The sequence below is a fragment of the Puma concolor genome, chromosome A1, assembly GCF_028749965.1.
Source record: "Puma concolor isolate L17-30 chromosome A1, mPumCon1.1.hap2, whole genome shotgun sequence".
Taxonomy (NCBI): Eukaryota; Metazoa; Chordata; class Mammalia; order Carnivora; family Felidae; genus Puma; species Puma concolor.
The window spans coordinates 82,592,711-82,610,125 of NC_141667.1; the positions used below are offsets into that span (position 1 = coordinate 82,592,711).

Below are 17,415 nucleotides of genomic sequence, written 5' to 3' on the forward strand. Positions count from 1 at the left end.
TGTAAAAGACATACCTCAGTAGTTTTATCTGCTGTAAAACAGCAGATGTTTCTGCTGAGATTCTGTATAAATTCTCTTTGGAGCAAACAAAGCACTTTTCTTTGTGGTTGACAGGAGCCAAACAAGGAGACCTAAGGGAAATCGCGTCCAATCCCCAGGGATTCTAAACAGCACTGCCACATTGCTCCTACTCAGCTTCAACTGGCAAGTGAAGCATTATTAAAAATTTTCAATTATTTTCAAGTGCAGAAATGTTTTTAACCTTTTGCCTTTACAAAGCATCGTGTAAGTATGCTTTTCTTTCTCCTCCCCCAGCTCCCACCTTTGGATTATTTGTTTTTTGGTTACTTTTTAACCACAGGTAAATTTTTAAAAAATGACTGAACTTGCTAAGTGCTGCTCCTGACACAACATGGGTAAATTGAAGTCTTTTCGTTAAAAATAATAAAATAAACTTTGGTGGTATTCTAGAGGTAGAGATGGCTAAAAAGTCACTTGGGGCAAATACTACAAATCTTTCTGCAGAATATTCAGTTTGTGACAATTTGGAGGATTATGGTTTTAGTAAATGCTTTGCCTGCATTAGATGATAGTAACTCTGTGGCTTTTGTTACACATTTCATTTCTTGGCTGAAATTAGTCTGAAATAAAGGAAAGTCTGTGTTTATTTTGTAACAATTTCATTAGTAGGTTTATGTTACATTTTCTCATTGGTAAAGACAGGAAAGTGCTATCTACAGGATTGTATTAGCTATCCATGTAAAAATCTTAAGCATGGCCACAGAGCATGGACAATTTTAGCAATAGGTAAAGTTGGAAACAAAATTTACCTCCTTATCATATTGCATAAATCTTATTTCTTATTTCCACCCTTCATTATTTAACTGGCCTGTTGTACAAAACAGGACTATTTAAGATTATCTCATAACATTGCTATGCCCTTAAAATTTTCCTTGACCCATATTTTGGATTATACCTTCAAGACTTTTAAATAGTGAATAATTTTATGCTTATCCAGGATCTATCTTTCCATTACTGTTCCTGTTCTCTGTGTCCCCGTTAACAGGTTTTTTAGCATAAGGCAGCCATAAGAAGAAAACATATTTCAGAGGTTCTGAAAACAAGAAAGATCTGGAAACCCCAAGTTCCTCACTAGTCTTGAGCCTAGCTACTAGTCTAAGAGTGTTAACTTATTATTGGATATTACAATTTTCTGCCAAGATAGAGGAGAGGCCCAAACAGCTTCCATAAGTGGCATTTCAAAGTAAAACCTTATTTAGACTTTCATCAGCAAAGTGAAACCAAGGCTACCATTTTCACCAAAAAATGATGCCCTTCACTCTAACGCCACAAGAGTTATTTCTCAAGAATCATACTAAAATCACCTAGATCTTGACCTCTTACACCCACGTTTCCCAGAAATGATTAAACCATCATTTCCTAGCTTATCTAGAGCACAGCTTCCCCTCTGCTCCACCAACACAACTGCACAATCACTGGGAAAGTAGTGTGGCAGTGGTCTTGAGGGAAGAAGGGGCAACAGGTGACACCTGTCCTACCTCCTTTCCCAGCCACCCTTGGGCAGGTTGGGCTATGTCTGAAAATTTTCCAGAGACTTCCTTCCACCAGCAAGGCTGCCACATAGAGACTGAGGGATGATTGGTTTATGTGTCAGCTTTGCTACACTATAGTACCCAGTTATTTAATCAAACACTAATCTAGGTGTTGCTGTGGAAGTATTTTTGTAGATGTGGTTAATATCTACAATCAATTGACTTTAAGTAAAGGAGATTACACTCAATAATGTGAATGGGAGTCATCGATCAAGTGAAGGCCTTGGGAGCAAAAACTGAGGTTTCCTAGAAAAGAAGGAATTTTGCCTCAAGACTGAATTTCCAGCCTCTGGACCTGCCTGCCCCACAGATTTTACACTTGTCAAGTCCCACAGTGTCCCAAGCCAGTGTCTTAAAAGAAAGCTCTTTGTATATATATTTATGTATGTATGTATGTATGTATGTATGTATGTATGTATGTATGTGAGTATATGTATATATTATATGTAATATATATAATACATATTGGTTCTGTTTCTCTGAAGAACCCAGACTCACAGAGGGCCTTATTCAAGCCCTATTCCCTCCAAATGAAGTTATATTTTGTGAATTAAGAGAAGGAGTCATGAATAGATAAGCCTGTTCATGTTGGACAAGCATGGTTCTAAGAACCACCCTTAAACTTGGGAGGTTTCCTGAAGAAAACCAAAACATAGCGGTCCCCCATGCTTGGCTATGTATACATGGGGACCACTGTACTTAGATGCCTTTTCTATACTTCCCCCCCCCCCATGTTAAGTATGTAGTTTTATTGGAACTGCAAGCAAGGTCTCACGATTCTGCCTCAATTTTTTTCACAAATAAATTTTACAATAGAAATAAGATTTTTCTTGTTATATGAATCCATAATCTTTGACAATATTACACACATTTAGGCATTTCATTTCAACAGTGTTTAGGTTTAGACGTCCTGGTATAATTATACTTAATTAGATCATTCAAAGTAATTGAAAGTCAGTAATTCTTTTAAGATGAAGTAACATTTCCTAGAAAACTTTGCACAAACTTTAAAAACAAATTGAAGTGTGAAAAATGGAAAACGCTGACCAACAAAGTTCTTTAAATAATACCAGCTTGAAACAACTGAACAAGGATGCTCTTTAGGCACAAATCTTGTTTCCTGGATTCTATTAGAATCCTAAATACTGAGAGGCATCTATAATTTGTTTTAACTATTCTTTCATGTAGAAAAAGTTTCATCATGTCTACAAATTTTTCATCATAAAGTGTTTAGAAATTTATGAAAGCATGCAGTTATACTGACCAAGCTGTCTCCATTCCTTCTATGATACTAAAGTTAATGATTCTTAGTTGAGGGGCACCTGGGAGGCTCAGTCAAGCATCCAACTTCAGCTCAGACCATGATCTCATGGTCTGTGATCTCGAGCTCCACATCAGGCTCAATGATGTCAGCCTGTCACCACAGAACTGGCTTCAGATCCTCTGTCCCCCTTTCTCTGCCGCTTCCCCACTTATGTTCTCTCTTATAAAAAAAAAGTTTAAAAACATCAAAAATAATCATCAAAAAATAAATTAAAAAACATTTAAAAAAAATTATTCTTAGTTGAGCAATCTCACTACTCCCCTGCTCTGTATTAGATGATATACATCCTAGATTTGTGACAGTTTATATAAAGAAACAGGAAAAAAAAATACTAGATTATAACAGAATAGGAAATGAAATTCTATTTTTTTTTTAATGTTTATTTATTGAGAGAGAGAGACACACACACAGAATCCAAAGCAGGCTCCAGGAAGTTTAACCAACTGAGCCACCCAGGCGCCAACCCCCCCTTTCTTTTTCATTTTTTTAAAAGAGTGTGATGAACTCTGTGATGAAACATTAAAATGTCTTTTAAAACATTTTTTTAATATTTTTATTTATTTATTATTTTTTTTTTTAATTTTTTTTTGTTTCAACATTTATTTATTTTTGGGACAGAGAGAGACAGAGCATGAACGGGGGAGGGGCAGAGAGAGAGGGAGACACAGAATCGGAAACAGGCTCCAGGCTCTGAGCCATCAGCCCAGAGCCGACGCGGGGCTCGAACTCACGGAGCGCGAGATCGTGACCTGGCTGAAGTCGGACGCTTAACCGACTGCGCCACCCAGGCACCCCTATTTATTTATTTTTGAGAAAGAGAGACAGAGTGTGAGCAGCGGAGGAGCAGAGAGAGGGAGACACAGAATCTGAAGCAGACTCCAGGCTCTGAGCTGTCAGCACAGAGCCTGACTCAGAGCTCCAACTCTAACTCCATGAAATCATCACCTGAGCCGAAATCAGTCACCTAACTAACTGAGCCATACAGGCACCCCCTAAAATTCTAATTCAGTTAAAACCTACATCGCAAAATTTTAAATATAAACTTATGACTAACCTTAGTATTATCTAGATTAACCACATTAAGTATCTCTCTTTTGAAAACAGAATGTGAAAAAAATGTAGCAATGGCACCAGACTAGAGGACTGATATTTATAACCATTGTCACTTTGGAGATGTATTCTAAGTCTGCCGCTTATTTTTATTAACATTTATTCTGCTTTGTTCTCAGTGCCCTAATGAAAAAGAGGATATACCTAATTTCCAAGCAGGTACTGGCTTAGAAGTGAATCTAAAAAATAATATTATTTCTGATATTGGAAACAATATCATTTCTAATAATGGTTAAATCAACCAGATCTGTTTATAAATATTACCCCCACCACTTTCCAGGTATGTGGCCAAATTAACCAACATTAGGCTTCAGTTTCTTCATATACAAAACAGGGATAGTAAGCTTACTCACTAAGTCATTGTAATAACAAAATTTTATACATATATATTTTAAAATAACTATACACACACACACATGCTCAATAAATGGCAGTCTATTTTAGAAATTGTCTTTACTCAAAATCATTAAAGTTCTATTCTAAAAAAATGTATCTTCTTATTCAATATATTTAAAAAACTAGCATTTAAAATGTCTATTTAGGTTAAGGGCCACTGTAAAACATAAAGCACAAAAGTTTATTATGTAGAAGTTTTTTAGTGATAAGCAATAGAAATGGACTACAGTAGAAAATAAATTTCTGGGTATGGAATAGCCCCAGAAGCCTTGGAGAAGATCAGGAGTCAGACAGTTCAAGGGGTGCAAATAGCAGAAACTAATGACTTTTTCCCTTCTTCAGGATTTTGCTGCTACAATGATTCCATTCCAATTTTTTCAGTCATTTTGTCACTCAAGATTCAGAGAGAGTGATTAGGGGAGGACATCCTTTAAAGAGTTTTGTGCTCCCCTTGCAGAAGTGTTTTTTAACATCTTGCTTAAATGTTGCCACGTTGGGGAAATTATATAGTTTCAAGGCAAACTTGCCTTTTGTACGAGTCATGGGATTAACACATATGTTTAATACCAATGGGAGCAATGCAGAACAGTCATTTTTATTTACTTAATGACCCTTTTGCATTGCCTAAGGAATTGTACAAATAGAACTGCTTTAAGAACAGAATTGTGAGACGCCAGAGTGGCTGTTAGTCGAGTGTCTGACTCTTGATTTGGCTCAGGTCATGATCTCAGGATCATGGAATCGAAACCCGCTTGGGGTTCTCTGCCTTTCCCTGTTCATACACACACACACACTCTGAAAGAAAAGAAAAGAAAAGAAAAGAAAAGAAAAGAAAAGAAAAGAAAAGAAAAGAAAAGAAAAGAAAAGAAAAGAAAAGAAAAGAAAAGAGAAGGGAAGGGAAGGGAAGGGAAGGGAAGGGAAGGGAAGGGAAGGGAAGGGAAGAGAAGGGAAAGGAAGGGAAGGGAAGGGAAGGGAAGGGAAGAGAAGAGAAGAAAAGAAAGGAAGGAAGACAAAAAAGAAAACAGAATTAAAACAGAATTGTATGTTCAACAATAATAACCACTGACATCCCTGGCACCATGTCTATGCTATTTAATCTAACCAAGTAATTTATACTTGGAAGAAAACAAATGAGGTCTGATTCCTACTTTGTTCTTTTGATTGTTTGCATTGGGCTTTCCTGGTTTATACTGCAAAATAGTTTTTCTGCATATTTTCCTTAGTAGCCTATATTGGGAAAAGTTCAATGTGTTCAACTTTATACTTTACAGATTTGCAAAAGCATGTTGGATGTTTACATATTTCCTGCATGACTTCAATGTACGAAATTATTCCTTACAAAATTCTTTCAGAGGAAAAGAAGGAATAGCAAGGGGATTATGTAGATAGATACCTATGTTTTCCACAGGAAAACAGGACAAAGTAAGCAACACAACATGGTACCAGCAGCTAAATCACCTGGAGTAAATTTAAATAACTATCTCAGCTTTTATATTGGCCTTAGGATTTCTCAAAATAAGATGCATGTGGTTTTACTTTCCATATAAAATGAATCTATGCTTTCTAAATTTTAATATAAATTTTTGCAACCTTAGGAAAGTGAGACATATTCCACCTTTTGTGGCTTTGCTCACATAGTCTGTGATCCATCTAAAAAAAATTTCTCAGTCTCTAACGTCAAAAAATTTAAGTTCTAGTCTTAATTCTGATTATGACTGAAGTAAATGCTTAGAGAGGACCTACTATTTTTATATCTTGTTTTCTTAGTCTTTACAATGGCAACAGACATACACTGGTGCCCCAAAACAAAGATTTATTGATTTATGATACTAATAACAAATGTAACATAACTACTAATTGTTTTAAATATGAATCATATATTTAAGAACTATGAAAGAAATGTCATCATAGTATATAAAAGTTAAACTGTAATTTATTACAACTGAAAATCTGCCTGCCAAGTTATAAAAAGGTCTGAGGAAGACTCTTCTCTTAGTAAAGGATGTATCATGTACTTTGAGATTAAATGACATGAGAAAATGTTAAAGAGATATCTTACTTAAGAAACAAAATACAAATAGAGAAAGAGAAAAACAGATATGTGTCTTTTGGACCGATCACTTAATCAACCCATAAGATAACATTTTGACCTTAGAATCAGGGCTTATCTATAGTAAGGAACATGTTCCTTTTATTCCAACTGTACTCATTGGGGAATTGAACGGTTCTGAATTTTACTTGTCAATATTTTTCAGAAGCCCAGACCTGGAAGGACTGCAGCAGAAGTAAAACAGTTAAATGAAATCACCACCAACACTCTGACAGAGTGTTTCTCCCTTTCTCCCACTAAGGTTTTAAATCACCCAGGAAAATCTCTAATAATTGATAACACAGGGGACAACAATACTGACTAAAATTCTAAGCTCCCTAAGTTAAGAATTAAAATAGAAAGGTAAAAGAAAACTTAGAAATAACGGTGGCTGCAGGGCACTGGGTAGCTTAGTCGGTTAAGTGTCCCACTTCGGCTCAGGTCACGATTTCACAGTTTATGGGTTTGAGCCTCACGTCAGGCTATGCGCTGACAGCTCAGAACCTGGAGCCTCCTTTAGATTCTGTTCTCCTCCTCTCTCTGCCCCTCCCATGCTCATGCACTCTGTCTCTCAATAATAAATAAACATTAAAAAAAAAAAAAGGAAATAATGGTGGCTCCCAAACTTGAGAGAGTACAAAAGCAGGAAGGTGAATGACATAGCTTCATGCAGTTATGACAGATACCATTTTGACAACCAAGATGTGGGTCCTGTGTGCATGTTACATAGTACAAGAAAAAATAAGTAAAACCTGGTGTCTGCCTTCAAAATGCTTATCAAGTTGGAGGGTAAAAAATATAAAGCTCACAATACGAGACAGAGTATGAGAAGTGTAATGTGCGGTTCAGATGCATATGCAGCATAGAGCTCCTGACTTAGTTTCAAATTTCTAATTTGTTATATACAAAGAATGAGTATTGCATTCTGGCAAGCCTTTGAGCTTTGGACTTAGACAAATGTATCAGGGTTCAACCAGAGAAAGACAACTGGTAGGAAATTCATATTAAAAGATTTATTGCAAAAAGCTGGCGAATGGCTAGGCAAGTCTGCAATCCACCGGACAGACCACCAGGGAGGGCAGGCTGGAAGTCTCAGGCGGCTGAAGCCACAGTCCACAGGCAGGATTTCTTCTTCAGGGAAGCTTAGCTTTGCTCTTCTGGCCTTACAACTGAGTGAGTTAGGCCCATGTAAATTATCTAGGATAATCTTCCTTACTTAACGTCATCTGATTATGGACTTTAATCACATCTATAAAATACCTTCACAGCAACACCTACACTAGCGTTTCACTATTACAGTGGGGCCTATAGCCTAGCCAAGTTGACAGTTAACCTGAATTAAATTCCCAACACTATCACTTCCTAGCTATATGGCCTTGAGAAAGATTCTAAATTTCTTTAAATCCTATTTTATCATTTGTAAAGATGTAGGAGTAACTGCTCATAGAATTCTTGTGAAGATTAAATAGGTCCATGTAAAGTGGATCTAGTAATGTGCTTGGCATATAGTAAATATTCAGTACGTATTACTCAGTGCCATCATCATCCTCACTATCTGGGTCATACTGAGTCAACCCTTTTCTCTAAGCTTCAGTTTCTTCATCTGTAAAATAAGAATATTAATACCTATAATTCACAGGAGTGATATGAATACTAAATGAATATATATTAGAGGTGATATTTTTAATTGTGGGAAAGCTTTGTTATCTACTTAGATTTCAGGCACTTTTACACATTTTCCAAAACCTATTTTATTTATTTTTTTTTTAATTTTTTTTTTAACGTTTATTTATTTTTGAGACAGAGAGAGACACAGCATGAACAGGGGAGGAGCAGAGAGACAGGGAGACACAGAATCTGAAACAGGCTCCAGGCTCTGAGCTGTCAGCACAGAGCCTGATGTGGGGCTCGAACTCATGGACCGTGAGATCATGACCTGAGCCCAAGTCGGACGCTTAACCGACCAAGCCACCCAGGCGCCCCTCCAAAACCTATTTTAAAAAACATATTTTCTAAAAATGCAACCAATAATTATAACTTCAGAATTTTTTTAATTTTTCTTTAACATTTATTATTGAGGGATAGAGACAGAGTGTGAGCGGGGCAGGGGCAAAGAGAGAGGGAGACACAGGATCCAAAGCACATTCCAGGCTCTGAGCTATCAGCACAGAGCTCAACGTGGGACTTGAAACCAGAAATCATATAACTGAATTTTTAAAGTGAGTCCAGGTCAGGGCCCCTGGGTGGCTCAGTCAGTTAAGTGTCTTAATTTTGGCTCAGGTCATGATCTCATGGTTCAGGAGTTTGAGGCCCACATCGGGCATTGGGCCCTATGCTGACAGTATGGAGCCTGCTTGGAATTCTCTCTCCTCCCTCTCTCTCTTTGCCCCTCCCCCACTCACATGCATGTGCACTCTCACAATAAATAAACTAAACTAAATAAATAAATAAATAAGTACACACATACATACATAAATAAAGTGAGTCCAGTTGATAACGATTTCTTACATATCTTAATACATCTTCAGGTTTATAAGTGGAAATTCACCAGATTTCCATAGGTACAAATACACACACACACACACACACACACACACACACACATACACACACACAAATCATAAATTATTTTATATCATTTATATATTTATATTTTTTATATTTATATATTATATATATTTTTATATATATTAATATTTACATATTAATGAAAGCTATCATCAAAACAGGACATTCAGAAAAAATATTTTAGGATATTATACTAATATTAGTTTCATTATACTATTATTTTAAAAGTAATTTTAGAGAAGTTATGGTTTAGCTGTCTTAGCCTAGGTAAGTGTACATAAGTTAGAATCCTAGCTCCACTACTTTCCACTGAATGAAGAAATCAGGCAAGCCCCTCAGCTTACCTCCACATCAATCTCCTCGTCTTTAAGATGAGGGCAGTGACAGTACCTCACAGAATGTTGTGAGCTTTAAGACGCTGATACCTATAAAATGCTGGGAACTTCCTGGTATATAGGCATCAGCTATCTGAAAATATCATTTCATGTCCTCCTGGAATGTCAGTGGGATGGCTTCCTGTGTGAAATATTATACTGGTCCTGCAGATTAAAGGAAAATGCTGTTAGACATTTACAATATCTCTTACCAATACAAATATTTTTGTTCCTCTATGAAGGACACTGGCAGTAGCTATTCCATCTGTATACATCTTTTTTTTTTGAGAATTTATCCCACAGATACACTTACATTGCAGTAAAATATAGAAAACAAGTGACCATCAATAGGAGACTGTATTCTCTTTTATTATGATATACAATACAGCTGTAAAAAGGAATAAGGAAGCTTTCTATACATGGATACACAAATATATCTAAGATATATCAGATGAAAAAAGCAAAGAATAAAACTGTATAAAATGGTAGGAATGGGAGCCAAGATTATATATGCATGTCTAACTGCATTTACATAAAGAAACTTGAGAAGGATACAAAAGAAACCAATAAAGTGGGCAACTTGCAGTGGTGGGACATTGGATGGGACCCAGGTGAGTAGGGAACAGGGCATGGAGCAAAACATTTCACTGTATGCCTTTTTATATTTTTATTATTGAGCCATGTGAATGTGTTTTCTATTTCAAAATACATCTTGATAGAAGTCAATGGTACCTGTTGTATCAGTTAGGCATCCCAAAAATGCTGTGTCACAGACAACACCAAGACTTAACAAGTATTTATTTTTGAAGATCTACAGGTCAGCTAAGCTGATCCAAGCTGGACTCCATCTAGAGGCTCTGCTTCTCAGATCTGTAAGTCTGCTCCCCATGTATCTAATTCTCCTTGAACCAGCAGAAACAGAAGCACAAGATGACTAGTGGAGGCATATAAGGCCTCTTAAGTCTTAGGCTGAAAAATGACACAACTGCTGCCCATATGTCATTAGCCAAAGCAAGTTAAAGATTGAGGAAGTACACTCTGCCCACAATGAAGCCATGACAGAAGTGCAAATGCAGAGAGAGGCCAATGATTCAATCTGTCCCACCTGTTGGCAACTACAGACATCCTGAATGTTCTAAAACGAGCACTATGAATCACAAGTCTAAGGAGTAGCAAAGAGCAGGCAAAACTTTTGGGCAGCATGAACACTCTATGAGTGTCTTGTCTTGTCTTGACTATTATGTCATCACTGTCCATGTGGATCATGAATGAAATGGAATGGGATGGAATGGAAGGCAAACTTATGAACTCACAGGACCAGCAAAGACTTTGGACCACACTTTAGCCCAACACATTTTACAGATTAGGCAAGTGAGGCCTGGATAAATAAAGTACAGTAAAGAACAGTCATAAAAATCTTAAGTGGTGTATCAAAAATTTGTTAAATACAGAATCTGCTAGATTGATTAAAGTTCCTTAGAGTCCAGGTGATGGGGTGAGCCAGGAAATAAAGAGGGAAAACTGCAGTGACATTAACTACAAACAGCACCCATAATGATAAATCAGAACACATTTCATGCATACAAAGGAATTATTATTTAGAGATAGATGTAAAACAGACATTAATAATAGTGTATATTAAATTTTTATTTTGAAAATATTAGATTTTTTTTAATTTAAACGATTTCAAGAGTATAAAAAAGTAAATCCCTGTTCTTTACCAGACACCCAATCCATCCTTCCCCCAGAGCAAAATACTGTTAGTAGTTTATGTATTTCTCCATAAATGTACTATGCATTATTGGTTTATAAAGAGAAAAACACAAGGCATTTGCATCTTAAGTATGCATTTCCGAAGACCTGGCATAATTTAATACTTATTTTCCCAAAGGACTGTTAAAGTATAATGAGTATTATTTTTTTAACCAGTTCAAGTGACAATGGCATTAAAAACAATTTATAATTCACTAGTCCTACTAGTTTGAAAAGCTATGCAATTCTTAATTAATTCTTTTTAATTTGGGGAAACACAATATATATGGAAATATATATGAAAACACGATTTATATGGAAATGCAAAGGACATAGAATAGCTAACAGTTTAGGAGAACAAAGCTGGCAGAGTCACACTACCTAACTTTTGAGACTTACAGTATAGGTCCAGTCTTTAAAGACAATATGCTTCAGTGTGGCATGGGTATAACGATAGGTAAATAGTTTAATGGAACAGACTACGCATATTCTTGACCATCTCCTCACACCAATAATTGGGACTGAGCAGCCAATTCACTGCAATGACTAAATCTTTTCCATGTTTATCCATGTCAGCCTCACCCTCATTTTGTCCAGCTGATGATTTGGAGCAAATATAGGACTTGACATTTATCACTACTACATTTTATCTTATTAGTTGTTGCTCTTCTTTTTAGCCAAGATTTTTCTGGATTTTGACTCTGTAATATATTCTAATATATTCTCTATCTCTTCAAGCTTCTTACTGTCTGTGAATTTGGTAATCATGTTATTTAGCACTCTTTCAGTTACAGTTAGTAAGGACTCAATTAAAACTGACTTAAGCCAAAGAGGAAATGTACTGGCTCACATGATCAAAAAGTCCAGGGGATATTCAGATACAAACTGGATCCAGGTAAAAAATAAGCTCAGCTGGGTACTCTCACTCTCTCAGCATCATTTTCCTCTTTATGGAAATCAGCCTTTGTCCCAATGATCTCAGTAAGACTTAAACCTATCTCTCATTTGCCTAAAATGAGTCATAGGTCCATCTCAGAACCAATCAGTGTGGTTAGGAGATATATTTCCTCATCTGAATATCACATTCATTCCTGGAGCTATGGATGAAGTAAGCCTTCCTTCAATTACATGGACTGAGGAGTGAAAATGGGGAAAGGTAACTTCCCAGGGAAAACAAGGCACTGTCATCAGGTTGTAGGAGAAAGGATACCATAGAAAGGAAAAATAAGATCTTTATATTACAGTTCTCATCTAGGTTGTTGACAAAAAATGCTGGGCAGGGCCAAAGGAAAGGATAAATAAAATGCTTACAACATATCGTCCCCAAAAATAATCTATTTTTGTATTTTGTTTTAAAATATGCTGCCAGGAAAAATAAGAGGGTATTAGGTCTGAAGGAAATAGGAGAATTATCACCTCCATATGCTCAATACTGATTAAAGTTTAATTGCCCTATCCTATTTATATTGAAGCCAAAAAGTGGAGAAGTTGGAAAAGGCCTATGTCTTAGACAGCCAGGCTGCTGCCATAGGCTGATCTGTGGCTTAAACAACAGGTATTTATGTCTCACAGTTCTGGAAGCTGAGAAGTCTAAGATCAAGGTGTCGGCAGATTCTATTTTTCTTGAGTGCTGTCTTACTGGCTTGTATACAGCTGCCTGAGAAATGTGTGTTCATGGACAGAGGCTTTTCCTAACTGTGTGTTCATGGACAGAGAAAGAGCTCTCGTACCTTTTTCTTTTTTTATAAGGATATTAATTCCATCATGGGAGCCCCACACGTATAACTTCATCTAAACCTGAATATCTCCCCAAAGCTCCATCTCCAAATACTATCATATTTGATATGATAGTATCATATCAAATGATATGAAGGTAGGGCTTCAACATATCAATTTTGATGGGTTGTAAACATTCTGTCTAAGCAGTCTGCAAGAGATCTGTAACCAAGTTCGAAAGTCAGTGGAACAGCCAAAGAAAAGAGGTTTATCTGGCCATTATTCACATAATGAAAATCAACAGAACCAAGGTAGTCAATCCAATATTATACCCAGAAATAGCATTACTTTTAGAGAAGCTTAATCTGCAAGTACACATAAGAATATTCTCTGTACCACCTCCAACAAATCTCACTTGGACCAGGAACGAGTATTAAAGTCAATGAATCAGGAAAAAAGCCTCAAAAGGTACTACTAAACTCAAATGTCCCATAGGCAGGAAGTCAAAGCACAAGAGATTACACTTAATGGAAGCAAACTGGTCAATTAATTGAAGAATATGACACCAAAACCACCTCTTAAAATCCACAAGAATATCTGATAATTATGTGATTGAAGGAAACTGGAAATGCAAGATACAAAATGGGTGATGCCAAAAAGAAAAGAAAATTATAGGTTATTATACCAATTAGGGCTTTTAAAATATGTTTTAGCTTAGATATTTAGCTATTGCAGTGCTTTCATTTTCATTTGCTTGATCTACAGAGAGAAAACAAGTATGAGAGGAGTTTCCTACAATGTCTAGCTCTTAGCATATAAAAAGGGATTTTAAAAGTATAGGAAGTATGAAGGAGATTAGTAAACCTGCACTAAAACATGCTAAGACCTCCATCCAAACACTATATGCCCATCATGGTTTTGCTTCAGGGTCAATCTCACTGTCCTGGAGTTTACACTTTCATGTTTAGTGCCTATTATGATGACAGCAATAGGAGATGCCACTATCTTTGGTGCCCCAGGGTAAAGTTATACCCCTAACCCTGGCATCAGATGGCTTGATTTGTAAGTCTCAGTCTACCACTAGATCAGCAGATAAGTCACTTAATTCCTATGAAACTGAACTACCATTTAGCCAGATTGATGGAGATGAAAATGGGGTGCAATAATGCCCAACAATAAATAGTGCAACATTTTGGAGATGTGGCCTAGCCAGATATGCTCATTGACCACCCAAGCCCTAACTAGTCCTGCCCAACTTCTAATGTGGTCTGCTCTTACTGGTTTAAGATGCTTAAACGGGGGTGAAGAGGTTAAACAGGGGTATTCATTCATTATATAAAAAATCGTAAGTTGAAGGGGTGCCTGGGTGGCTCAGTTGGTTAATCGTCCAATTCTTGGTTTACGCTCAGGTCATGATCTCACAGTTGTGTGAGTTTGAGCCCCACGTCTGGCTCTGCACTGATAGCACAGAGCCTGCTTGAGATTATCTCTCCCTCTCTCTCTACCCCAACCCTGCTCACCCTGTCTCGGACTCTCTCAAAATAAATAAATAAACTTAAAAAAATTTTTTTAACATTTATTTATTTTTGAGAGACAGAGCGAGACACAGAGCATGAGTGGGGAAGGGCAGAGAGAGCAGGGTACACAGAATCCAAAGCAGACTCCAGGCTCTGAGCTGTCAGCATAGAGACTGATGCAGGGCTCAAACTCATGGACCACAAGGTCATGACCTGAGCTGAAGTCGGCCGCCCAACCGACTAAGCCACCCAGGTACCCTGAAATAAATAAACTTAAAAAAAATTTTTTTTAAGTTATAAGTTGCCATGAAAAAGAGTAAATTGGTAATGGTGAATATTCAAAATATAGGACAAATATGTATAGATAAGATTTATTAACAAAAATGCAATATTTTATTTTTAATACCTTGTTTTGAAAATAAGCAATGAAATTGATTTTAGTTTTTGTATATTTGATGTTTATTAATTTTATTATACTATAGCTAGTATATATAGTATGCATTATAGTGTACTTTCTTTCTTTCATCTTTCCTGCTTCTGCAGTTCAATTTTTAAGACTTTAGTTTTTAGAGTAACAGTTTTAGATTTACAGAAAAATTGTAAAGATGAGTTCCCATATGCCCTACACCCAGTTACTCCTATTATTAATACCTTTAGTTTATTTCAGTTTGAACTACTTCTATTTCCACTTGATTATTATTTTTAATCAACATAACTGATATACTGGATAATGTGATCAAATAGTACTAAAAAGCTGATAATCATTCATCAGTCCTAGCTGCATTCTTCCCTGTAAGTAACCATTTTTATCTGTTTAACTATTTCTTCTAGTTATTTAAACTCTGTGCTTCTAAATAATATATTTATAACTAAATTCCTTAAACTAGCAATATTAGAAATTTTGATAATTTTTTTTCCGAATGCTCCATCATATTGATCACATACCCATCAACATTAATTGCTCAGCAGTCTAATGTAATCAAATAATCCATCCACGTCATTTCTTCCCCCTTATTTCCATTATGGAACTTCCATCCTCTTGCTACAGTCAGCTACTTGTGGCTCTCTAGGCTCAATGCAAAGCTGAAATTTCTTTCACCAATTTCCTGTGTTGGATACCCTGGTCCTCGGGCCTTGGGACTTTTTTTTGTTTTTCTTGGGTTGCACCTTCATTTTGTTGGAATAGATCTTCTAGTCACTTCCTAAGAAAAACTTAAAGGAGGTAATTCTTATAAATTTTATTTACCTAAAACTGTCTCTATTCTACCCTCATGATTTATTGGCTGAATCTACAATTCTAGGTTGAAAACCAGTTGTTCTCAGAGTTTTAGTGGCATTGCTTTACTGCTTTCTATCCTCCAAAATTTCTGCTGAGATGTACTGTGCCATTCTATTAGCTATTGTACATGACGTGGCCTTCCAGCATTCTTTTTAATTCTAGGGTGCTGAAATTTTTAAAATTTTTTTTAACATTTGCTTTTTGAGAGACAGAGAGAGACAGAGCATGAGTGTGGGAAGGGCAGAGAGAGAGAGAGGGGGACACAGAATCTGAAGCGGGCTTCAAGCTCTTAGCTGTCAATGCAGAGCCTGACATGGGCCTTGAACTCACAAACCACAAGATCATGACCCGAGCCAAAGTCAGATGCTCAACCGACTGAACCATCCAGGTGCCCCTTAGGGTGTTGAATTTTATGAAGGCTTCCTTTAAAAGTGTCTCTTTTCATTCATTGTGCACTCAGTGGGTCTTTCAAACTGGAGTTACATATTTTAGCATCTTAGTCTTTGCTTTTTATCTGCTAAAATGGTGTTGAATCTCTCATCTACTCATGACTCAATTCCCACATTTCACTGGAAGTCCTTGGAAGTAATATTTTAAGTATATAGTCAACTCAATTATAAACTCTAATGGCCTATATAATGACTTGGGAATATGGCCTAAAACTTTGGAAGGTATAACATTTCAAACCAAATAATAAAACTACTTCAAGAAAATGCAATTGCCTGAGTTGAAGTTATCCAGTGTTCTCATCTCCCTCCACATATAATTACCCAGATAGGACTGGCTGGATAAACAATGAAACATTTATATAAAAGAACATCATGTGATTATTGCTGCTGTTTAAACCACTTGACAGTTAGTGGGAGACATCATGCCTTTTACCACTACATATTTCAGTGTGTATTTCCTAGGAACCAGTCATTCACATAATGCTTCTAATTTTATGAACTGTAGACTCAAAGAACAAGATATGTACTTACTAAAATTAAGCATATATATAGGAATTCTGTATATAATGTATCTACACTGGACATAGTCCAAAAAAGGTTGTATGATAACAATATAGCAGGGCTTTTTTGATTTGATTTCACCTCATCTTTCATCCTGTGATACAGGCCCCATAAAGCTCTAGAGCATGGCAACACAGCATGAGCAGCCAACATCCAGAACGTTTTCTAAAACCAAAATCAACTTACATTTCATTACTCATCTTTGATATGCAAAGAAGTCTAATGTGCTATATTTAAATGTTGATTTGCTCTGTATGTATGCCACCCCTTTTTCTTACTCTATTTTAAAAGCTAGAGGTGTCCTAATTTGTGAATATGAGAAAGAAAAAAAAAAAGATTACTGTATTTGGACTTGCTATTTAAAATGTCTCAATGTAATTCTCTCCTTCATATGTGTTTTGGAATTTTCCCTTATCAGAAAGCTAATCAGGGTCAAGATCTGAGAATTAAAAGGAAAGGAAATGTGGTTTACTGGAAACATAACTGTGGTCACTTAAAAACTCTTTTCTAGTCTTTAAGTAAGGATTTGAAACCAATTCCATCCAAATAATTTTGTTTAATTCCAGGTAATCAAATGCCATCAACACATCGAAATTATCTGAGAACTACCACTTCTTAAATAATCTCTCTCAACTAATATACTTGTGATTTTTATTATGAACTAAAC

At 36.3% G+C, this 17,415-nt stretch overlaps 1 long non-coding RNA gene across 4 annotated transcripts in view; it reads right to left on the reverse strand.

Annotated features, from left to right (window-relative positions):
* The window catches only part of LOC147584263 (uncharacterized), a 170,553-nt gene that overhangs the window by 111,419 nt on the left and 41,719 nt on the right, over positions 1-17,415 (reverse strand). For 2 of the 4 annotated variants that reach the window (XR_015246604.1, XR_015246511.1), the window contains exons 4-5: positions 9,445-9,639; positions 2,878-3,096 (exon numbers count right to left, since the gene is read on the reverse strand). This is a non-coding gene — a long non-coding RNA (uncharacterized LOC147584263). The remainder of the gene's footprint in view (positions 1-2,877; positions 3,097-9,444; positions 9,640-17,415) is intronic. The other 2 variants (XR_015246540.1, XR_015246559.1) reach the window with 1 other exon arrangement.